General features: G+C 42.0%; 1 long non-coding RNA gene across 3 annotated transcripts in view; it reads right to left on the bottom strand.

The window, feature by feature from the left end:
* LOC134513792 (uncharacterized) overlaps nt 1-24,928 on the bottom strand; it is a 114,397-nt gene that overhangs the window by 26,884 nt on the left and 62,585 nt on the right. For 2 of the 3 annotated variants that reach the window (XR_010070511.1, XR_010070510.1), the window contains exon 2: nt 13,316-13,450. This is a non-coding gene — a long non-coding RNA (uncharacterized LOC134513792). The remainder of the gene's footprint in view (nt 1-13,315; nt 13,451-24,928) is intronic. The other variant, XR_010070512.1, reaches the window with a different exon arrangement.

Here is a 24,928-nt window from a genome sequence, read left to right as displayed (position 1 = left end):
AGTCCCTCATTTTATAACTCATCCTTTTGATTTTACATAGAAGATCACTGAATTTGAAGCCAATGTCAAGGTATGACAGAAACGTGACATGATCAAGCTGTAACACAACATGACACATAATCTTGAGCATAACCACTGCTGTTGTGATAGTACTGAAAGCAAGGCAAGGAAAATAGGAAATAGCTGCCCAGGGGACTACTTTATATGGTGTGCAAGGTTCCACATCATATGGTATAGAGCCCATAGATACTGCTGTGACTGGAACTTGTGTCAAGAGTTGTGCTGGGTAGATACTGTGATAAAATCTGACGTTTAGAATACATTTTCTGTAGACTAGGTCCAAACACCTTCAGCTTCCCTGAGTTCACTTGAACTTTCCATTTCGCTTCATTAATCCTTCTATTTTCCTCTTTCTTTATCTGAATGAATCCGGTCCATGACACTGAAGTCTGGCCAGATGGGTTAATTCAAGAGGACATGAAACTATGTTTGGCTGTGTTTATTTGTGTGCAAAAGTCTCTGCCCATAAATTAAAACCCTCTCAAGGAAGCATGTGCAGACACACATGCACTCACACACACTTATGATTTTTCACACCCTGTGTAAGAGAATCTCAAGCACTTTACAAATCTTTAAGAGTGCATTGCACTCCCTTAAGATGAGTAATTACTGAGAACACATTTGCAGGACCTCGGTTTGGCCTGCATCACACATCACATTTCTGTGCCTGCTGTAGGAATCGCCCAGTGGGATTCAAGCAGAAGTTCATTTAGCCCAGTAGCCCATCTAATTGCCAGAACATGATCCGTTGTCCCTTTTGAAGCATAAAGAAAGGCAAAGCAGCAGCATTATTTATCCCTTCTATTAGTTTTTAAAATTCTTCTTTGTGTTTCCTGTTTAGCCTTCTCCTCTAAACTGAACAATTCCACACTTTTCATCCCTTCCTATTTGGAAGTCTTTCAGTAATCCCTGTCCTGCTCTGAAGACTGTATGCATATTCAGCATCAAGTTTATCTTTACTATGATGTGAAGGAAGGATCACATTTACAAAAAAAAGAGATTAAAACCATATTTATTTGGTATTCAAAGTTAGTATTTATGGGGCATGCTGCAGAATTCTGTAAGAGCCATGAACTGAGGATGTGCAACACTAGCAGTTGGATGTCATACAAACCACCACTCTTTCAGAATCAATTTGCCAAATATCTAATTGATGACTTTTGAAAACCTGGACCTAAAATATTGCCTATAGAGCGACACAGGAAATTTGTAACAGAGCTTGAAATAGATTTCCAGTCTCTTCTATTCCACTGCTTAATGTTTCTCCAAAGCCTTTGCCACTCTGAAAGCCCAGAGACAAACTCCAATTGAACTTTCTCTCCCACATGGCAGCACTTGACCATGGAGCCAGTCTCTTCAGGACAAAATGAAGGTGGGACATGATGGTCCAACACATCTGAGCCCAAATCAAGAACCCGATTTTTTTAATTAATATGTCTTCTCTCCAACAAAAGCATAAATGGAAGCCTAGCACTGTCTTTAAATACTTCCAGGATAGTTCCATTTCATCAGAGTTGGTGAAAAATTTCTCAAAAAGAGCATGGAGCTAAAGTGACATATTTATGAGGTGAAAAAATCAGTTGAGAGACTGTCAGAGAGATCTCTGTTTATTAGGTAAGTGTTCTCACGCTCTCATGACACCTGACATTCGGGGCTCACTCTAGGGAACAACCCCAATTCAGAATAATGATGCGCTCCTGCCTATTACAAGAAATCAGTTTACCAAGTTTTACACACAAGATAAGCCTTTTTTATTGTTCTTCTTGGACTCAAAATGCCCAAGGGACTTCAGCAGGTGTTTGTTCCATAAATATCAGGAACCCCTTTATATTAAATCCGGAGGGAAAGATCACAATAGAGCCAAAATCAAGACAAAGTCAAGACAAATCAAGCCAAAATAGACTTACTGGGGAAATGCCAATGTCCTAAGAAAGATTTTAGTGATGTAACCCAGAATTAGGTGCTAATAAGAACATGTAAAACAAATTAGATTAGATTTAAGATGCTTGGCAGCATGAGGGCTTTGAATAGCACAGATGGACTTCCATGTCATGTTTTGATCTGCTAGACTAAATGATGACATTTATTATTGAAAGTAGTTTTAAGGAGCAGTTTTGTAGCACAGTAAAATTTAGATGTGGTTTCTGTATGCAGCTTCTACAGCGATATCTTCTCATGCCTGCACATGTGTGGCCACTATTGACTTTCAGTGAAAGTACCATCTGTACATTTGTGAGGTACCATTTGGTTTATGCACATCATATTACCATAGTTAGGGCCACGTGGTACAAGGTTCTAGGCATCAGGAGGCTAGAATGAGGCCATTCAATATTTTGCAAGAGAGAGTACTAAAAACGGAAAGTTACTTTTTTTGCCAAATGGCAGGTAGTAAATTTGTGTTAGAGAAGTCCTGCTCCCCTTGGATTCAGAACACTCTGAAATCACCCACACAGTCCTTAGATACCTTGCATACAACATGCATTCATGTTTGGATGCTTCTTTACACCTGAGTGCAAAGAAAGGTGCAACAAACATTTATATGCACTGCAGTGCAGAAGTGTGAGCAAATTCTAACCCCAGAGTCTGTTTTAATGACCTTTCTCGTGTCGCTTTACGTTTCTTGCCGTATTTCTTCATCTTAAAATACTGCAGATCTTCTTTTCCACATCACTTGCATTGGTGTAAATCAGTTATTTACCATAACAGTCTGTTGTAATGAGAGAAGCATCAGTTTCCTCATGCATTTGTAACTCTACTTTCTAGCTTGTCTCTGCTTGCAGACACAAAAGACAAAAATGGCCTTTCGTTTTTACTATCAAGAAGCCTGACAGTACTATGCTAGTTACTAACGAAAGGTAAAGTCAAAGAGCTAAATGTGGAGCAAGAGAATTCTTTTTTCTAGGGAAGAAACCATCCCTGGGAAATAAAAAAGATTTCAAAGGAGTTTAGTCACACATAAAGAAAGTGTTCCTTTCTGATGAAAGGTGATCTTTCCAGCAGATGCGTTACAAGCACTGGTGAAGAGACTTCATATCTGTACCACTTAACAGCATTTGAATTTATGCAAATAAGTACAAAACATTTCAGATTATGATGACTACATATTTTTGGATAAAATTGATAAGTCTCCTGAGTCTGATTCTGATCTTCCATCAGGATCACACTAATATCAGCAGAGCTACTGCTGGTTTTCTCTGCTGTGGAAATAACAGAAACACAGTCACATAGCTGTAGCCAGAGGTCTGGGGAAAAAAACCTCTGAAAATTTTCAGATAGAAACTAAATTCATTCTATGGCCTGTATTTCAATTATCTTAGCTTTCACAGTTGTATTTGGAGTCCTCTTGTTTTCCATTGCTCTTAATGCCCTACAGTTGAGTAGTAAGAAAAACCTTCTGTAGTCCACTGGCCTGATGTCAGATCTGCCTTGGCAGTGCCCTCTCCCTTGTGAAACACATGAGCCGAAGGAGCATTTATGGATATCACAAGCATGGATGGATCACAAGCAAAAAAAACATAGAGGAAGCCAGAGAGAGCAAACAGAACAGCAACTGAGACTGAGCTGCAGGGTGCCTACCATCTGGCCACCGCAGTGGTGCCTGCCGCGTGTGCAGGGCGCCCAGGGGGACCTCATGGAGGCACAGCAGCCTGCAGGGCTACCTGCCCTACTTCTTAGGGTATTCTCAGGTCTAGCTTGCAGCCTTGTACTTCAAGTGGTTCTCTGATACAGGACTGTCATCGTTCAGACCACGCAGAAGGAGTGAACCCATACAGTGGCTTCCTTTTGCTTATATTACTTCCCTCTTGGCCTGCATGTCCATGTGAGCTAGTGCCATAAATTCTTGTCCATCATTTTTGAAGTTGCAAGTCTCTGGTAGTTCTATCTGCATGTATACAGACACTCATTTGCAATGTACTCATATTTTCCTATAACTTCACTGTAAGACTTAGGTTCACTTCAAGCAAGAACTGAAATTTGCATATTGCAGTTTATCAAAATAATTTTAGTCTCTTGTTCTTCCCTGTTAACCCAGTTTCCCTATATGTGAGTTCAGTGGAAATAAGTTCCACGGCACATAGCAACATCTTTTTTTTTTTAATATGAGTGCAATTTCTTACAATTATGTTGCAACTCAGTAAGAAGAAAAGATTCTTTAAGAAGAAGATAAAAGCTACTGCATAAAAGATTACTCTGCACAAATGTTTATCATCTGGAATATCTTCTGCTTTTTTTTTCTACTTCAGTGCAAACAGATGTCTAAGGAATCCCCTTTTTTCATAATTTTCATCAGCATGTTATAGATATTCTACGTGCAGTGTATGGAAGAAAAGCAAAATCGACATTTGGCAGGTTCAGTCTATCAAGTTCATAAACTTTGCTGTGTCTGTCTTGTCCAAGATTAGAGACAACCTGCTCCAAGTCAGTTTCCCATTTGCACTTAATTAGGGAGTTCATTTTAGAGGTCAATGAAAAATAGCAGAGTACGTTTTCATAATAACTCTCCTCACAATAAAATTATTTCTCAGGCACTCGTCCAATTTTCTCTGGAACAAGGGCAAGAAAAGTGGGGACACAAAATAGAGTTATTGGATACCTTATCTGGAACTACCCAGCATGTTGTCCATTATCCAAGGAACACATAGTACATTCTGGATCTGAGGAAATCGGCCAAACATTGCATCTTTTCAGACAATTTTCCTAACCATATAGCTTCATTTTCTTCTAACAACTGGGACAGAGGTTTTGAAAAAGCTCTGAAAGATAGGAGATAGTCTGCACAAGGAGTTCCTCAGTATCACCCTTACGTACAGACATTTTAATTGCTGTGGATAACAAGGTGCCCTTGCGGGAAATTGGATTCATGAAGAAACAGCGGTGAAGAGAAAGTTGAGCAGCAGCCGGGCTATGTTTCACTCTGTGTCAGTCTGGTGACATCATTTGCAAGAGGAGAAACACTTCAAATGATGCCTGTCAGCCATGTCATGAAGTCCCTCAAAGGCGCTTGCAGCATGAATTTGCTGTTATCAAGCAGCTGAGAGTGCCCAAGTTAGGCTCCATGCCTGAACTTCTCCAAAAGCCTAAGGTTTCCATGGATTTTGGATTTTGAGCTGATGTCAGCTGTATCTTATAAGTTTTCCTGAAATTTGGATGAATCAAAACTATTTTGTAGAATATGAAATATCTTTTCAGAAGAAGACTTTCCCAGCACTTCTTGGTCAGCTAGATTCCAATACATGTCTAGTGAGTAGCAGAAACAACAGGGTGCAAGGATTTGACATGAAATACTTTAAATCTGATGTGGATTTGGGGAAAGAAATTAGGTGAGTTTGTATTTTATTATAAACAATGATCAACTGATTACAGATTGTGGATTGGATGGAAGTATGATTTCTTGGACCAGAATCTGGCTAGGTGGGTATGATCTTAATTTCTCCACTGCGGTTCTTGCAATCACAAAGAAACAAGGAATAAGCTGAGAAAAGCCTATAGCCTGTTTGTCAACGAAATACTCAGGCAAAAGTGAATTATAATTTTCACACGTCATGCTTTGACATATGAATTATGTTTTTGTTTGGCACTACAGGTATAACTTTGACCTATACACAAGAATTTATACCTGCTTAGACAAACTCCACACTATCCAGACCACTGACTTGCTAAATCTTGTGCCTGGCTTCTCTGAAAGTGCATACATAACAATACCTGATTTCTTGTTCAGTCTCACCTATAATTCTGGGATCTATGGTTCAGATCAGTTCATTAGATAAGGACAAAGACCACACCAAAACAGTTGGGTTTGGGTTTATGTTTTAGATGTCTTTTTTTCATTGACTGGAAGAAAGGTGTCTTCTTTTCCACGTGACATCCTTGCTTTTGGGTAGTGATTCAAATTACTTTATAAGATTATAGTATGGTAATGTCAATGCCAACCACCAACTTAGAAAGAAATAGTTGGGTACCCATCTCAACACTCTTTAGGAGCCACTGACCTTTTAACCTTTTTCTTCTGGAGTATACAGTGAACATGTTATAAACACATTTCCTTGACATTAGATGATAATCTTTTCTGAAGAGCTACATTTTGTGCCACAGAAGGCACGAATCTTAATTCACTTTGGGCCTCATTCTTTGCTTCTTTACGAAGACCCCAGCTGAAGGTTCCAGTTGCCTGCTTGCTCTAGGTCGGAGACACAATTACATATATACAGAAATTCAGCAGTTTGCAAAGGCCTTGTAGACAGATCACTTGGGAACAAAGGCTGCCTAATAAACTATGGTCAGAGGAACTTACTCAGTGGTTCCCTTTTTTTTTTGGTTTTGTTATTATATGAAACACAACATAGTAATTTTATCTAGGATATTGAATCAAGGCAGGCAATAACTGCTGTAGGTGCTTCCCTAAATCGCGTTTTATTTTCTTTTTTTGGCTCACCTTCATCCTTCTGAAGAAAGAAAGATGCAAAGAGTGGTTCAAATCATCTTGCAACGCCATATCGCATTTCAGATCATTTACACTCACAGTCATGTCAAGCAAACAGACATCTCGAATTGATCAATGCAGTAATTGAAACAGCAAGAAGAACTGGAGGTTATTTTGTCAGCAATAGCTTTCTTTATGAGACTGAACAGTGATGCCTTAAAATGGGATGTATCCAGGGAAAGCAAGCTTCCTGAAAATGTTGTAGCCATTACTTTAAAATAATATTATTTAGCCTTCATGCTCTATCCCTTGTGGGTTTTCAATTCCCTAGCAAACTTTCTTTCCAACACGTCTTTGATCCTGGTCTCAAAGACCTGACATTTTCATTTTGTAAAGACTGGATATACAATGGACTAGTCAAGAATAAGGGCCAGATGCCCCAAACTGGTGCAAATTGGTACTGTTCCATTGCCCTCCACACAGATTTACAGAAGACAAGGATCTAGCTGAAAGCCTTCCAAAGTCTTGGCTGCTTTGCTTTGCTATTTTGTGTAAACATTTACCTCAATTTTAGTCTTACTTCCTAAGGAAATGGAGTTTATGCAATCGTGTTCTCTGTGTGTGTGTACGCACACGCGTGTGTGAGTGTATGAGTGAGCAGTTGTTTGCCCTTTCCCTCAGTTCCTTTTGAACCTGGCGGTTCAGCTCAATCAAACTGGAGAGGGTAGGAGGTTTAAAAGAGACAAAATTCCTGCAGACACCACGCTAGCGTTCTTATTGAGGAAAAGGCTAATGAGCCAAGTCCTTCTAGCCTTCAGAAAATTTGCACTGTCAAGGACTTCGTAGACCTGACACCATCAGTTCTGTCCCTCTTGGAGCCACTTGCTGACCCAGCTGGGTTTCCCACATCAATATTTGAGCATCCAAAGCTCAGACTAACCCTGTTTAACTGGACCGGTGTTTCTGAAGAGGTTGTTTAGTCTGGTTTTCTCTATTTGCTTCAGAACATAGGTATGCTAATTATCTCATCTGGTTGAAATCCTTAATCCTCACCTGGTATAATAAGCTTAGCACCACTACTGAAGTTGCTCCCTTTCTTCCAGCTGTTGAGCAAAACAAAATCAGGCACAGCATTTCCCATGGTTTTGTATTCAGTTGCGCTCATTTTGTTCTGCTCTTGCCAAGGGTCTCAGACAGAGAGATCAGAGGGTGAATGGGAAATTATAGATGCTAATTCACAAACAACCTCATAAAACTATCCTTATTAGTCCTGTAAAAAAAGTAACAAAATAAAATGATAACTGCTTCACTGCTAAATCTTTGTGATAAATGAAGTGATCCTCGTGGGGGGTTATAAGGAGGTAGCAGGCTTCATTGCTTAATGGAGTGATGTATTTAGCAAGAGTGAAAGAGAACTGCAAAGAAAATTATGTGAGAAAAACATCTTACCATTTGCCAAACCAGCTAAATAAATAAATTATCTTCTTTGTGGCTGGCAAAAAAAACATACCACACCAAACAAACAAAAAAAGAGCTGTTAGTTAAGCTTTGTTTGATAAATATGGGACAGGGAAGTTATGACAAAAGACAAAAATGGAAATCTAAGATATACTTTGAATAAAATATGATCTGGAACTGAACAGTAATCTGGTATGCAAATGATGTATTTATGAGATTCAAAAAGTGATTTTTTTTTGCATTGAAAACAGAAAAGCAGGTGGTGTTCTTCAGCAAACTTTTTTACTTACTTCATAAGATAGTTTATGTGAAGAAAACACTGAGAGCACCCTGACCCACGGCAGTACAACAGGCTCTTTTCCTGTGTGCGAGGTAGGTCCTTTCTGTATGAAGCAGCGGGTAATGACAAATGAAACCAATGATACTTTGCTGAATTGGAAATCAGTGTCTTATGGGAACAAGCTCATGATCGCATGTATTTTTTTAACCTATGGACGCCATTAAGTTAAGACTGAAGCACAAATTTGTCTACTTCTGGTGACTGCCTGATAAGGAAATAGGTGGACGGTGGCCAGCTAGCCAGACTGAGATCCCCTCTATTGTACTTACCCCTCTATTGATTTAAGCAAAATGTGAACAGATCTTTCTCTTGCATAGCAAGACTTGCTGACTGCTCATGGTGACCTCATCCATGTGTAGTTATTTTGGCAGACAGTTAAAACTTTTTAAAGGGCCAACAAGAATAGTTTTATGAGGCTGTTTGTGAATTAGTATCATTCTTTTGCCCTTTGCCCTCTGGTCTCCTATTTAGTTTGGGCCCCTTGTCAAGTGTTGGACAAAAGGAGCTCAAGTCAGCATAAAACCCTGGGAAGTGCTGTGCCTGCCTTTGCTCCTTGCTAGAGCTGTAGGTCTTCTGCTGGTTAATTGGTACAGCTTCATGGATGGAGCTATGCCTGCTGATATCAGACGAGGATGTAGCCCTTCAAAGTACGATGCTAGTTCGTGAGTACTAATTGCCCCATATCTTTTGACATGAACATGGACACAGAGAAAAAACCATGCAATCTGTACTGAGATGTGTCAGGTAAACTTTGACTGAACTACTCTTTCTGTCCATAGGTACTCAATACTTTTATAGAAGTTTCATCATTCTCACGTTACAGAGAGGGAAATTGAGACAGAGGGAGCTGAAATGACTTGTTCGGCCTGATCTGTATGTGTGCAGTTCCTGTTTCAGAAAGAACAAAAAAAGTTTCAAAATAAAAATGAATGCAAACAAGTTGCAGAGCAGTTATCCTCTATCTTTTTTAAAGTAAAGAAAAGCAGGGGGCAAGTGTAGTGCTTTGGCATCAGACCTTCCTTGACAGCTGGACACAGTTAGGACCTTCATGAGGAAGGCACAGCTGATGCAGGTGTTTGCCTCACACAAGCTGGGCGCTGCGAAACCCCAGGTCACTTCTTTATTTTGCTCTGGATTTTCTGAGTAACTTTCAGGACCTCTTTTGGGCCAGCTGCTCAAACATGGTTTGACATTAAGGGTCTTCGCGCCAAAATACTCGAGGATGTGAGTTTTTCACACCTCTGAACCTCAGCTCCCCTTGGGTGTAATGGATGTAGTTACATGGTCGTACCTCACAAGACATGTCATGAGTTCAAATATGTTAAAATATATTTTTTAGCTTAGATTTGAGACCTACAAGGAATCTCAACTTGATAAGAAATTTGCAGAAGTGAAGGCACAAATTGCCACAGTTAGCCAACCACGGTGGGGTATCTAACAGTCTTTCATTAGCAAATATCTAAATGCACACTAACAATGCAGGGTTCCTTTGATGTGACTAAGCCCCCTAGGAAAAAAATAAGAATATTTCTCAAGATTATCCAAATTGCTTGGACCAGCAAAAGTGAATTTTAACCTGTTAAAGTTTGATGAACAAGCTTTCTTGCAAAATGCCCAATGCTCCCAGGAAGAGGAAGCAAACAGACTTTCCTGATGTGGCGGTGGTCCTTGCAAAGCAAGCCAAATGTCATAGCAAAATGGATAGCTTGCATAGCAAAATATGTTGCATAGCAAAATGGACTCAATTCTGCAGCAAAACTCCTAGATTCTCCGAAGGGTCTACTTAGATGAGAAAAGACAGGGCTTGAGTGAGTTAAAAATACACTGAAGAATGCAATCAGTGCAATGTTATTCATTTTGATATTAAATGGGATTTATTTGACAGTAACACCATATGCTCAGTGGTGCTGTCCACAAGATGACAATTCCATTTTGCAACAACTGTTGAAGTTCAAAAATTGTTTTCATTCGGCTTTGGAATAAAAACAAAAAAGCCTTTCAGTTCTTTAAGGAATGGAATTGGATTGAAATGGCTGATTTCAGATAAAAAACTCAGGCTTTTCTTTTGTGAGGCCTTTTTGCTTCTAACGGGTTCCTTGGTCACCCAACGGGCAGGGCTTTGGGAGAAGGCAGGAAGACTGGGACACGGATAATCTGAAACTTTTCGGAGGTCCCGATGCTATTCAATAGCATTGCTTGATGAAGTGTCAACCTGCTGAAAACATTTCCATCAGCACTACTAGTCAGTTCTTGATACTACTAAGATTTTTTTGGTATTGATTAGGCATGATAGTAGTACGCAAGCTTTTTCAAGGATGAGACCGGAGCCTTTTTCTGATGGGCAAAAGAGAAGCTGAAGATTTTGGCAACAGAATAGCTTTGGAAGCAGCTGAAGTGAACACGGCAAAAATTGGGTGCTATTACTAACATGTCTCACAATGTCAGTGTTCAAAAGCATCAGGGTAGTTTTAAAATTCATTGGATGAGAGGGATGCAGTCTTTTACTCTCTTTGCCAGAGGTTTTCTTTCACATTGATTGTAGGCTAAGAAACGTAGGCACAAAAATATGCAAATACCAAAAAATACACAAACACCATTTTTCCAGTTGTGGAAAAATGTTTTCTTTCTCAAAGACGTTTGAAAACCTGGGTTTTTATCCAAAATACCTCCAACCTTGAAAACCTCGGTGGGCGGGGAGGGGGGAGAAAAGTTTCGATTAGGAAATGCTGCTATGACACCTTGTGGGGATTAGTTGCCTCAGGTACCCGTTTGTGTGAATGGCCTTTAGACTCATTCCCTGACAGCTGACTGACGTCGGCACTGACATTGTCTGTCTTATATGCTCCTAAGCTGCACACCTTTCCTCTCTTGAAGGAAGGATGTCATGGTGCATCACGGCAGTCCTCCCTGAGCTGCATCTTGTGAGCTAGTGTTTAGCTGGGGAGTCTAAATCCTTGAGAAGAATGAGACAGCCAGATTTCTATTTCTGTGAGGCACCGTGGTAGCATTTCTGAATTGAATCGTTGCTGTTTTCGGCCAAAACTTTTTGGTTTTGAGGATTTTTCAGCTCTTCAATGAAAAGTTAAAAAATTTGGCAGAAAGTGCGCATTGTGACAAAAAAAATTGTTAACATACAATCTTCTATTGAAAAAAAAGTTTGACAGGAATGTTGTTTTTTTTAACCAGCTCTAACAAAAGGGCTATAAACACATCCTTAGAGCACTGCAAATAATTAGACATCAGAATTAAGGGAGTTTTCTAGTTTTGGTAGAAGTTACATGTCACCAATGAGACTTCAGCTCTTTGGGCTCTCAGTGCTGTTCTTTGTCTGCAGGATCGTGCTCTTCCCCACCTCCCTGCTGCACTGACATTGCACGTAGTCAGACACAGAGCGCCCTGTTTTCCAGTGTACACACATGCACATGCGCTGACAAGTTTATAACCAGACCAGTTTGACACTCTCGGCTCTAGCTGTCTCAAAATCGGGCACATATGGTTAATAGGAGGCAGCACCAGTGGAGGAGCTGGGTTTCCTTTGAACTGGCAGGTGACAGGAGCAGAAGTTTTCTTTTTGGCAAAAAAGACCCTTCTGGTGGTCTTGTGTGTGCGCGTGGGTATGTGTATGTGCGTGTGTGTTGCTACTGTTTTGAGTTTCTCAGCAGAGCACATAGACAGAGGAAGACGACTGTACGGCCACCACACTGTGCTCCTTCCCAACATGGAGCTGGGATGATGCCTGGCCCAAGGGCACTAGACAGAGTACACTGTCACCAGCACCCAGGGCAGCCCAGCCCTTGCAGGTGCGGAGAAGGTGTGAAAACTCAGTTTGGCTGGTGGAGAATGTGTGTGCGTGTGTCCCCGCACTGCCTAATAAATATGTTCATCCAATTAAGAGGAACAATGATTCATTAACAAAACAGGTACTAAAAAAATACTCATTTAAGACAATCACTGCTACTTCCTCAGCTTTTCACTTCATTGCTGCTTATGTGAGTAAAAACAACAAACTAAATGGAGACCTTATGGGCACCAGGGACCAATTAATGCCACGTGACTTCCTCCCAGGCTTCCATGAAAATAACTGTATTATAATGGTCTGTGATATTAATATCGGCTTTGGGAAAGTTAGGCAGCAGCTCCATAGGGAAGGATGTAGCATGAGCAAGCACTCTGGAATGTGCAGTATTTGACAGAAGAGAAGTGGTGTGTCTCTATAAGTTGCATCTTTTCTTCCTTATTGAAACAGAAAAGTCAGCTGGGAAAATACAAATGCCTGGGGAAATCTAAGAAGTTTTTTATAAAGGGATAGCTTTCCAGTATCTGTTTGAATAAATTTCAGAGCCTCTCTGCTTTTAATACAACAATTATCAATTCACAGATTAAGTCTAAGAATTACATTCACAAGTGAGTTTGGGATCCTCAATTTATACAGCCTCAAAGTTCACTTTTCAGGTTTTATTCCCTCACATTTTAGATAATTTTGAGGATTTGCGTTTAATCTCATGGCTATGTGGAACCTCACCAGACTTTTGCTGCAGAGTATGTGGCTCAGGGCTGTGAAGAAGCAGCGCCATGGCAGATATAACTGCTGCCTAAAGTCCCTACGGCTGACAAAGCTATATGGGGATCGCTTTATAAGAAGAAGAATTTATTTTGCTTCTTAGGCTGGCCTGGCTTCTTTGAAACACAGTTCTGCTACTTCAAACTGCATCTGCACTGAGACACGAAGAGATTGCTCTCCTTACACTGGTGATGTACAGATAATGCAGAAAAGCCCTAGGCAAGTCCTATGGGTGCCAGCGGAGCTGCTCTGAGGTAAAAGTAGCAATCTCCCCATCCCGGCCTGCCCCTGGGACCCCACACTTCCTCCCATATTTACACCCTGCCATAATTACTAGGCACCATGCCCGTGCACTTGTACCGCAGTGACACCACGGGCCATAGCTTTCTCATGCTGGACTCCTCTTGGGGTGGAGAGACGCACACAGACCCGCCACCCCAGCCCCCAAGGCTGGGCAGTTAAAAGGCAAACGCACCGAGTAAGACCCACCAGCAAACCAGGAAAGCACCACGTAGCAGTGAGATGGATGATCCAGCAGGAAACGCAGCAGCCACAGCAGCCCGGGTGATTGCAGCCATCCAGCCCACATCTCCCCTGCTGAGCCACGTACCTGAGTGTAAAGGACACGTAAAATGGTTTAATGTGCGTGCCAAGGCACCAAGTGGAATGAGTACAAGGAAAGCAAGCCAGAGGAGGGCATAGTTTAACGTCTGTCACGATGACTTTGGCCTCGGTTTCTGCATCCCCACAGTAGGAACATTAACTCCAAAGATGCATGTTAGTAAGCAAGAGCAGACAGGGTGAAGGCAGTCTAATAACTGAGCATGAAGTGGGTTAACTGAAAAAATAGATCTAAATAGCATCACATTTGGAGGAGTGATTTGGGTTAGAGGTTCAGTTCAGCTCAGCATTGGAAAGTTCAGATACTGGTTAAACTTCGGATAAACTTTTGACCCCTTTTTCTTGTAGAAATCAGACTAGAATCACACAAACACAGACTCTCTCATGAGCTTTCCAATACTGCTTGTTTTTGACTGAGCCAGTAATAGAAGAACAGATTTCCTCATGATACTCCTGTATTTCTGCTTTCAAACTCACCCAGTTTTTCTTTTCTTTTCCAAACCTGAAAAGTTTTTCATTCTATTCCATATAAGGTTTGGATGATAGCTGAGGGCAGGTCCAACTCTATCCTGACTGATTTTCACATCTCTGGGGATAACTGTCATCTTTGCTGGCCTTTTTCCCATGCAGTGTTAAATATTTTCATTAACGACTGGAGAATTAGTCAGTCCAAAGACACAGAGATTGTATTTTCCAAACATCAACTGTTCTTCTCCTCCTGACCAGAAATGCATGGCCCTGGTGACCCTCACCCTGTGCAGCTCTGCACTAGCTGACCCTCTAATTTTTTTATTCTCTCTCTCCTGATCTTCTTAATTTGGAGACTGCCAGCTAGCTTCGCTGCCTTTTTATGCCTTCTGCTCCTTCCTCTGTGGCCCTGAGTCCTCTCTCCTCATGACTCATGAATAGCAGCTCCCACCAGTTATATGTGCTCCCCCCTCCCATTGCTAGCTAAAAAGGGGAAGAAGGAAATATCATCTGAAAATATCAGCACTTTCTTCAAGCCCACTCAGATCAACTGTTTGCTGATTCCTATCCTGTAGCCTGTGACCTCAGCAGCGCAGGAGTTTTAGTTCTGTTTTCTTCATTGGTCTGATTGCATTGTCAGCACTTAAAATAAATAGGAATTAATAACAGTAAAATTAATCAACACTTGTGAGCGTAACCACCCTTAGGATTGATGGAATCAACTGGTAGGTGATAATTAGAACCAGCCAGAAGCTTTTTCCCAAAACTTAAATGTAAATTTCCTCCATGTTAGAAACCACACATTAAAACACCCTCCCACAGCATGCAACTTTCCTTGTTCTTTTTTGTATTCTCACAGTTTGGCAGGTCCTGTACTGGCCACAAAAACAAACAAGAGTATCCAACCCTCACCAAATATTGCTTTCACATATTTCTGGCTCATCCAAACTTAGAAAGCACCAGAAATACAACTGAGCCTGAACTTCGGAAATTCTCAAGCCTGTTTTTCAGGCCCAAGAGGTGGAGGAAACATATCTGATCTCTTGGATTCTTTTTCCAAATGGATGTTTCTGTGGTTTCCCTGCCAGCGAGTGCTGCTGTGACTGGGTCTGCGTGCAGACGCGCCCCTTGCCTGCCTGGGTGGGGAATTCAGAGTCAGTGCTCAGCTGGGGGAACCAAGCCCAGCACTACGCTGTGCACCCATCCCTGCAGCCAGAGGCCAAATTCATCTGCATTGTAGCAGTATTAATAGTTATTTAATGATTTCCATTGCATCCAAGCTGCGTTTGCCTTCGGAGTGGCCCAAGTTATTCAACTGCACAAAGGACCAGATTTATCTAAGGGGATTCCCTCAATGGAGGTCAGGCGTAATGACAAGAAATGGCTTTGACTTTGTGCTTCCTAGTCATTTTCTTTCCCTTCTTCTTCCCCTCTTTAGAATCCAAAGGGCAAGGCTCTGTGCTGCTGCTGTTGACTGGAGCGAGGAGCATGTCCAGGTCCTGCAGGCAGGAGCAAGATGTGAGCACCCCAGCTCAGGAAACAAGTGTAGCAACTTTGCAGTTGTGCTGGGAACAACATCTTCAGAATGACTCGGTGTTGTGGCTTTGATGATTTCTTCAGACACCGTAAGTAGACTGACAAATTGACTTTCAAGTGAAAGGTCATTGAAAAGAATTGCGGATAAAAGCATCTGGATTTACAATTAAAAAGCTACAGAAGTTCAGTTTACAACTCTACTGGGTTCTGTGCGTAGGAGTTTCTATCATGTAATTTGGCAGCTTCTTCTGCCTTCTGATTGGGGTTGTAGAAAATAAAAATTCCTTGTGGTTTCTTTATTTTTTTTTCTTTTTAAACACAGTGGAGAGTTGTGGTGTTTTGGCAAGTCTGATACAAAGAAATATTGTACTGGCATTGTCTCATATTGTAGGTGACCTCAGGCCTGAACTGTACAAGGGAAAAAAATAGGTCTCTGTTGAATAGAGCACACATGTGCTTGAATCAGATTATAGAGAGAGTGTGAAAAGCAGAGCGTACACACACGATACATAGAATCCTGATGTTGTAGGCTTAAACGCAATGCCCGATTCTCATCTCATCCAATGGGCGCAAATCAGGAGCTGTTTTGTGGTGGTAAGGCTTGCCCTGCTCTAGTGTATGAGGTTCCTTCTGGTATTCCTCTCCCTAAGCCCCCAACCCACGCACAAGGGCATTTGCAAGGCAATTAGGTGGCTGAGATTACTTAACATGTCCAAATGCAACATAACACATGACTCCGGTGGGTGGTTGCTTTTCAGAGTGTTTGTGAGATGTTGTTTATGGAGCCCATTTCTTTTTTCCCCTCTTACCCTTTCAGGAACCAGAATGGGAACTTTAATCCTGGAAATCCTTACTCATAAAGGCAAACACTGCATGCAGACAGGCTCCCTCTCTCTGTGCCTCCCTGGCACTCCCTCCTCCCTTCCCCTTCTTTGTGGGACATAAAACTAAACTAAACAGAGATTTGTCCCTATCAATATTGACTTGACTGATTTCCCTTTTCCTGACTTCTCTAATCCTGCGGTACATTTTCTGTGACATTTGTTTCCGGTAGCAGATTCATACGAATGTTCACTCTAGAAACAGAACATTTCCAAACATCTATTAAAAAGCAAAACAGTGTGGTCAAAGAAAATAACGGGGGATGTTTTTCTCCACAGTTTAATTTCAGCAGCTTCTGGTATTTTTTTTCTACTTGTAAAAATAGTTTTTCTTCAGTATGTAAGGGTTTCCTTTCATGAGAAAATAGGCTCTGTTATAGAGCTATTTTGTGTGACAGTGCACTCAGCCTCCTTACATTGTCTTCTTTGCAGGAATTGGTCACCTAATATGGCCCAGAGATAAGATGCCACCCACAGCTACCTGAAAGCCCAGGCTGCAGCTTTTAACAGAAGCCTTATGACCTTCAGGCTGGTACCTATGGTGGGCCCGAGACAACTGCACTGATTTCCTTCTTTCCATCAAAAGGTTGCTTTGTCCTCAAGGAAGACAAGGACCTGCCCTGGTTTTGCTTCCAGCTGCCTCTCCTGGTCTTTATGTGACGGGAACAAGTCCTGGGGGCAGGACTCATGTTGCTGGATGAGAACTGTACAGGTCCCATTGGAAATCTCACGCTATTGCCAAAGGAAGATGGGGTAGAGGGGAATCGTATTCTCAAAGTGCCTCTACTGATGGCAGAGGAAGGTGCTCTACAACTACTAGAGTTAGGGTAGAAGGAGCCTGCCTGCTTCCCCTCTGAAAAATGCGTGCAATGACCTTTCTCTCTCTTGTTCTCTCTCCCTTGGATGCATTCAAAATTGCACAATATATGTTGCATCTGTACGACACCCAGACTAAGTAAGACGGAAGAACTGATGACAAATTTTGAAATATCAGCAAAGCACTAAGCACGACTTTTTTTTTTTTTTAAGCAGTACATCCCCATTTTTTTTGTGAAAAGTGTAAATATACCCAGAAGGGGGACACTCCCTATTTGGGGGAGCTTGAGCTCCAGCACGCAGGATCTACACTGATAAAGGCAGGAGGGACAGCACTGAAACGGGAACTTTGCATGTGGGCATGGCTCCTACATAAAGGGGAGGTCACTGGGTCGACTGTACTTGGAATGAAAGCTGCACGTGGCTGCTGCTGCCAACTTTTACAGTAGATACCATTTTGCTCTCACAGCCAGCGTGAAGGAGGCTTTTGGCTGGTTGCATGTTGGCACGGTGGGCAAATGCTCTCTGCTCCCCTGTGGAAGAGATCCACATGGAGGGGACAAAGTTTCCACCATGTGCCCAGTGAATGATGGAGAATACAGCCTGCATAGAGAATCTGGTGGTTATTGAGGGCCAGTGGCTTTGCTCCATGTCCTTCTCTCTGCCAACTTATTGTACTCAAACACTGGGCTGAGCCCAGTTTTCAAAGGAAGTTAATAGCTAAATATTACCTTTCTGCTCTAAACCAGCATTGCTGGGAAAAGATGCTGTCAGTCACAGTGCACATAAGCCCTCCTGCAATCCTTGCCCACTGCAAATTGATGTGTCCACTGGCAGGATGCAAATGAGCTCCATCACTTAGCGCTGGGGTCAATTCTTCTAGGCATGAAGTTGCAAAGGTCCCAGATACTCCACAGCGTGGTGGGAGCTTTAAGGCCATGTGCTGGTCTGTGAGGCTGACTTAGGACAGCTGATGATGAGATGCTGCTATTTTGTCTCCATGCCACAGCTCTGCAGATTTAAATGTAAATGATTGTTGCTATATTGTGATGCGTTGTAAGGCCATGCTTTCATCAAAGACCTCCAATATAAATAAAAATTGCAGTGACTTCAGCAAAAAGAGTTCTGTGGGTTTGGGAACTGCCCCTGGAGATGGAGGCGGCCCCTGGTGGTTTGCTGTTGGCTTTGGTTGCCGTGGACCTGTGCTGCAAATGGGACCTGTGCAGGAGAGGAATATATGTGAGCACAGGGGTCGAAGGTCTTGTCTCCTCTCCCAGCTGCTCTCTCTTTCCTGCTGTATTCAAGATGAACATCTCACCCCACCCTAGGGGTGGAAAGTCCTGGGAAACAAGCATCCCACTTGCAGGAGTGAGCTGGGGGAAGCAGAAGAAACTTGATTGTTTGACTGACTTGCAGACTTAACACTTTTTCCACACAGAAATAAGTTGGAGTATCGCTCAAGTGGACAGTTGCTGAGGTTTCTATTTTTGTTCAATTTCTCCCCCTCCCCCTTTTACTAGTTTTCCTTCAACTCTGCTTTCCAGTGTCACTGAGTTATTATTATCCAGATCCAAATCTCACAGTTTGACTGAGGGAGAACGTGTATTAAAATACCAGATTTACCAGAAAACATCTGCAACTTGCAAGCCTATTGTATTACTATTATATGAGCAAGCCATTGTAAATTCTTTTAAGTCTGTAACTTATTTCACGTTAACACACTGTGTGTTTTACAACACCATTTCAAAGTTTATGGCCTTTTTTCTTTAGCCGCTTGTTCCAATTGCATCTTATATTTCATCAAATATGGTAAAGAAACCATGAGAATAAATTGATGCTCCATATGAACCCCCCTATAAATGGATGTTGCCAAATTGCTGTAAAATGGTTTTCCTTTTTAGCCCTCCAGAATTGTTAGTAGGTTTCTGAGGCCAAATTCTACAGGGAAACGTTATGACCATTTAAGGCCTCCAAACTTTATGCTTCAGTACAAAAAGGCCTAAGGGCGAGGATTTAAAATGGATGAAGTGGAGAAATTTGCACTTCCTTAAGAAAACACAGAGCATTTCCTTCCCCGTGTCAGAAATGAAAACAGAAAATACAAACTAATTTTTCAGGAAATTTTCCTTCTATAATTCCCTCTTCAGCCCTTCCTCTCCCGCCTTTCCCTGCTCTCACCGCAGCCCCGCAAGCCTTAGTTTCTCCTCCTGGTTGTCAGCTTTACGGCGGCGGGTCCCAGCGCCGGGAACTGTGATGGACGACGCTCTGCTCTTCACCTCGTGCGCGAGAGCTCTGCTGTAATGTCTCCTCGTGTTCGCAGCTTGCTCCTGCCACCCTCTTCCCCGCTCACCTCCCCGCCCGGGCTCGCGCCTGCAGACAATCCTTCAGGAGATAAGTACCGTTTGGGGACACCAGCCCAGCCGCCAGTGACGGTTCGTCATTTTGCTCTAATTGGACGCTGGTGTAAAATGAAAAAAACACTTGTCATATTTATGAGTTACTGTGAGTTAATAATACGCTGGGATCCATTAGTTAAAGCACATTTGCTCCAAACATGTGGCTCCAGCTTTTTGTTTTTCATTCAAGCAACATTTTTTCAGATGAAATGCTGTGGCCGTTTTTCTCCCAGGCGCTCAGCGAGCCTCAGGGAGTTATAGCATCAATTATTTTTCTCCTCATATGTGGAACAAAAATAAAAATATATAAAAAAAAAAAGGAGCGTCCTAGCCAGAGAAGTTGGAATTATCGTCCAAAATAATAATAAAAGAAAATCAAAACATCCAGAAATCAAAAGCTGCAGCCAGCTGAACAAATGTAGTCAAAATTGAAAACACAAAAAGTCGGCAGAAGATTCCCTTGCAAATAAGACGGGTTCTGCTCTCTCTGTATTTTTAGTAATCTCCTGCCCTGCCCGAGCCAATTCTTCTTCTGTTAAAATCTGTCTACTTGAGTCAATTTTCTCTGACTCTATTTTGAATGATAAATTCATTACTGCCTTGCAGGTGGATTTGCCTGAATTTAGAGACTCCAGAAAGGACTAAAATGACAAGCAAAACCAGAGCAGGAACAGAAACTTGTTTTCATACTCTTGCTTCTGAAATGGTGCTGCGTTTACGTGTAATAAAAATCAAGATGTTCATCTTTCTTCCTCTCCCCCTCTGCAATATTTTTCCAGTGCTGAAGATGTCAAGAGCAGAATTTACCCTTCCCTTGATGCCCTCTTTTTTTCTTTTTTCTCCTTCTGTTTCATCACAGCTGCATGGACTCCAGCCAACTCAAACTGTACCTTCGCACTTCACTGCTTAGGACTTTGCTGCACGTTCAATTTGACGAGACCTTTTAATGTAGATAACTGATGAGGCAGACTGAAACCTCAAACTGGCAGCCGCGTTCACAAGGACGCCAGCACTTCACACCTCACTGCTTTACCCTTACGTAGGCTGATTTCTCTAAAATCAGGAGGCGGCGGCACGACAAACTTCATGGAACCCTGCTTACTCGCTCTCGTTACCTGCGGCTTAATTTGCAACGCCTCGCTTAGAGGAACAGAGCAAGCTCCACCTGCTCTTTGATTCAGGATATATTTTGCCCACCATTCCTAGGAAACATTTATGGAACGTTTTACATATTGTTGCTGTTTTGTTGGTAGTAAGTTTCCTTTTATTTTATAAGCTTGAATTAAGCAAAAACCTCCTCCACTGCTGACTCAGCCTCCAAAGCTGCACTTTATATATGTCAAACAACATATATAAATTTATAAGGTGAACAATGGTTGTATTTAAGTACTGATTTAGTAATCATGAACTTCGCTGGCAGTATCCTTTGGAAACTAAATCCATAAATTTTATTAGTATTAAATGTTTCTAATGGGAGTTGACAAATACTTGAACTGAGTTGCTTTTTCTCCACACTTGGCAAAAGGAAAGGGACAAAAATTCCTATTACACAATGAGAAATGCATTAATACTAAAACCCATTCATCTCAATTTTGTACAAATATAATTTAAGACCTTTTACAACCATTGGTGAAATTACAATGTGCTGCGGGGAAGTTGCAAAAATTTTATGAGAGTAATAAAATTGTCATTGTAATACCATTATAGGGTGCAGGGACAATATAGATATTTGAATTACCTATTGTCCTTATGCCAGGTTGAAAAAGCTACATGCAGGAATTATAGCATGTAATGGAGACAACTGTTGAAACAAACCAGAGAAATGAAATCCAGGTCCACTTCAGCTGGCCTAAGACAAATCCTCATCAGAAACCTGGACTCAGAATACCCTTCCCACTTGTGTCAACAACAATTAAATTTAAATGGGCGGACTGTTTTATATTTGTGTCAACGGTAGCACAGAGACCAACTAATTAAGCAGAGATTATGCGTAATAAAATAGTGTCGCATCCAAAAACCTGATGTTTTTAGCTTCTGTGACATATTTCCTAGGGTTTGCACTCAAGCCTGGCTGAAGGTAATCAGGGTGGTCCCCCTTGTTCATAGCCAAAAAAACTTCTCAGGTAGCTCACGGCAAACCCATGAAATCTTACCTGGGATTAAAATGGTGTTAACTTTCTAGAGGTGAAAATTCCTTTCACTGAAGAATAGCAGTGCTGGGCTACATCCAGGGAAAGAGCATTGCTTTCTCCCTGCCTGTCCAAGAGACGAACAAAAGGAAAAGAGAGAAGGGAAAACAAGAGAGGCAATTGCAGCCTTGTACGTTAGCAACATTTCACTGGCTGTGTTCTAGAGAGTAATAAAAGAATTGAAATAGTTCAAGCATCTGCCCTTGGCTGAGGGACTTGTAATTATACACTACAGACTCCACTCCCTTGGAACAACTGTCTTTGATTCCTATCTCTTCTTTTATTACAGCTGAAACGCAAAACTCCTGATGAAACCATTACATTTCCATGTGAAATTCACAACTATAAGGGGAAACCTCTGCAAAGCTGCCAGACTTTTGAAGGGGGGCAGAAACATATGGGCAAAGGTTGTAAAGTTCCCTTCCAAGTTTCAAAGGTCCAACCACTTGGGGCAGCCTGCTCTGGAGTTTGGGGTTTATTCTTCTCCTCTTAGTAAACACTTTGGAATGGGAGTAAGAAAGTTAATTTTATTTCCTGTTTATTAAGAGTTACCATATTGTGAACTCCCCTGGTTAGGCTGATCGCTCTCCTTAAAATCACTGGCTGTTTAGTCCTCACCGGGATTTTGAGAATTGTGGCAAAATCTCCCAGTAGACATTTCCAAACACGCAGAGACTGAGTGAGACCTACTCTGCTTTTAATACCACTTAAGGTTTTTGTCCTGACTTCAGATGACACCCTCCCACAGGTGAGAAGGACTCATAAACCTTGCCAGGACCCTCAAAGTGACAACTGGAGCTTGCTTTGTCTGCCCAAGTCTTCCCTGGAGGAGGCGGAAAGGGAGCATGAAAGAAGAGACAGAGATGCCAGCCGGTGCTTAGTCCCTCTTTCTACACAGGAATCCACATTCAGGCATCTGCTCTGAAACCCCCAGCAGGGTGCACAGCAAGTGGGAGCTCTGGAAAGCAGGTCCTGGTCCATAAGAGTTCTATTTTGGGTGCTCCTGGTGGGAGAGCTCGAAGGATGTCACTAGTGGCTTCTGAAAATGCAGGCTGAGGTAGTGCCGCTGCCTCTCCCGTGCCCCACCTGGAGGTGGCAGTGCCAGGATCCACACTTGCGGGGGAAAGTCACCGCTTCTAAGGCCACAGGCAAAATGTCTAAGGGAAGGCAAAATGTCTGAGGGAATCCTCCCGTGCCCGTGCACACACACTTGATATTTTATCGAAAGCAAATTAAGAGCACACCTTTCCGTGCTGAGGCTGCCGAAGCCTGCCCCCTCAGCTAGGGAAGCTGTTCAGCAGCCTGAGCTCCCGTCACGCTTATTCCCATGTTTCGCGTGTTGCCAAGAGGCAAGAAGGTATTTCCCTACACTGCAACCTTTTATTTTCTGTTCTTTTTACTCTGGCTAATATGTCTTCTTGGTAACCACAGTATAATAAATTTCATAGAGCATGACCGGCATACTTAGTTCATATTATTCATTTGCAGTCATTTATTTTTTCCAGCCTCTCTTCCCCTCCCGGTCCCCTCTCCCCAGCCCTCACTCTGTGGAATGATAATAATACACACACAGAGTGCCGGCTGGCTGAGAAGGACTTAAAAACAACAAGTAAGAGGATCTTTCTGTCCTCACACCTGTTTTAAGATTTGTTATCCTTAAAAAGGAAAGCTGTAGGGATTCACTCTCTTTCTTCCTTGTAGACCCCAGTGGAATATACCATTAAACCACAGGGAGGAGAGAAAGCCTTCAGTGCACTTAAATATACTTATGTCAAATCCATCTCATTCTTCCTGCCTTCTTTCCTCAATCTAGCCACCGTTCCCAAGGGCTGGAGAACATTACAACCCATTCACTTTATATGAATGGGCACAGACAGACTTTTTCACCATTTCGATATGTCTACATTTGCAGGCATATCCTGTAGGCCAACTGAAACAGCCTTAATTTCAATTTACTGTCTCCCCGAGGAACATGCCATTCTCCTGAAAGTGGAAAAAACCCTCAATGGCCATTCCCTGCCCCCCTCTCCCTTCCCTCCACCTCAAGTCAAGATCTGAACTGGAGGGAAAATTTCTCCCAAGATTAATGGACTGCAGTTTTGATGCTTATAACAGGGCACATGATCTTTATTAAACAAGTAATGAACAACTTTCACCAAAGTACTGTATTTGCAAGGTGCTCAGTGTTACCGTACACGACTCATCTAAATCCTTTGCCAAGTCCCTGTAGAATGGTGTTATATTAAGAAAAAGAAACTGTTCCTCAGTGGTAATTTAACTCTGCCTTGTTTTTCAGCGGTCCTATCAGTAATGACAAAAACAACACTAAAAAAAAAAGTAGCCAAGATCTTGACTTACTAACTTTGGATGCCTGCTACGATCAACTCAGTAAAGCCTAAAGGTGGGATGCTCCCACCTTCCTAAGACGAGCATTAGAGGTTAGCTATTAATGCGACAAACCATAAACAAAACAGATAACAAACAAAGATTCAATGAATAGTGGCAGCATGGAAAAACACCAGTACCGCTTGCCAGGCCTTTGTGGTCACAGCTCTGATTGAGAGCAAACCAGCATGAAGAAGTCTGGATTTAGGAGAGGGATACGTGTTTCTCTGCTGAAACACCGATGCCATACTGTCATTCAGGCTCTCCTGGTACCTCGTATTGCAAGATTTCACTGGGCCTTTGGTAATTGTCTGGAAAAACTGCCAACATAGAGGTCAACGTATAGTACTGCTATGGTGCACAGCTCTGCAAGGTTATCGTTAACCATTTATCGTCTAATAACCACGGCACAAACCCAGTTATATCTCCCAGTGCTGTAAATACCATGATATTCAAACAAGCTTCTTAGGAAAGTATCAAACACTGGAGTGTATAGCCGAACAGTGATTCATTTTATTACACCGAAATAGTTTTAGCTTTGCTGACGTATTGCTGAACACTTAATGTTTTCTGTAAGGTTTCTTTTGGGAGGATGATAGTTCACAGACTGATGGGCCTGCTCTAAGTTATCCAAGTGGCCTGATGCTGTAAATTTGTTCATAGAAGTATTGCATTTAAGGCAGCTCTTTCTGGTCCACTCGCATTTGAGATGTCCACTTATGAGCAGGCATAGGTGGGCAGAAAGGAGCGGGCGGAACCTTCTGGTCAAAAGAAGTCAAGCAGATTTGAGCTGGGA

This window comes from Chroicocephalus ridibundus, chromosome 3, assembly GCF_963924245.1.
Source record: "Chroicocephalus ridibundus chromosome 3, bChrRid1.1, whole genome shotgun sequence".
NCBI classification, from domain to species: domain Eukaryota; kingdom Metazoa; phylum Chordata; class Aves; order Charadriiformes; family Laridae; genus Chroicocephalus; species Chroicocephalus ridibundus.
Note: the sequence above shows the minus strand (reverse complement) of the source record. Positions and strands in the feature narration are given on the sequence as shown.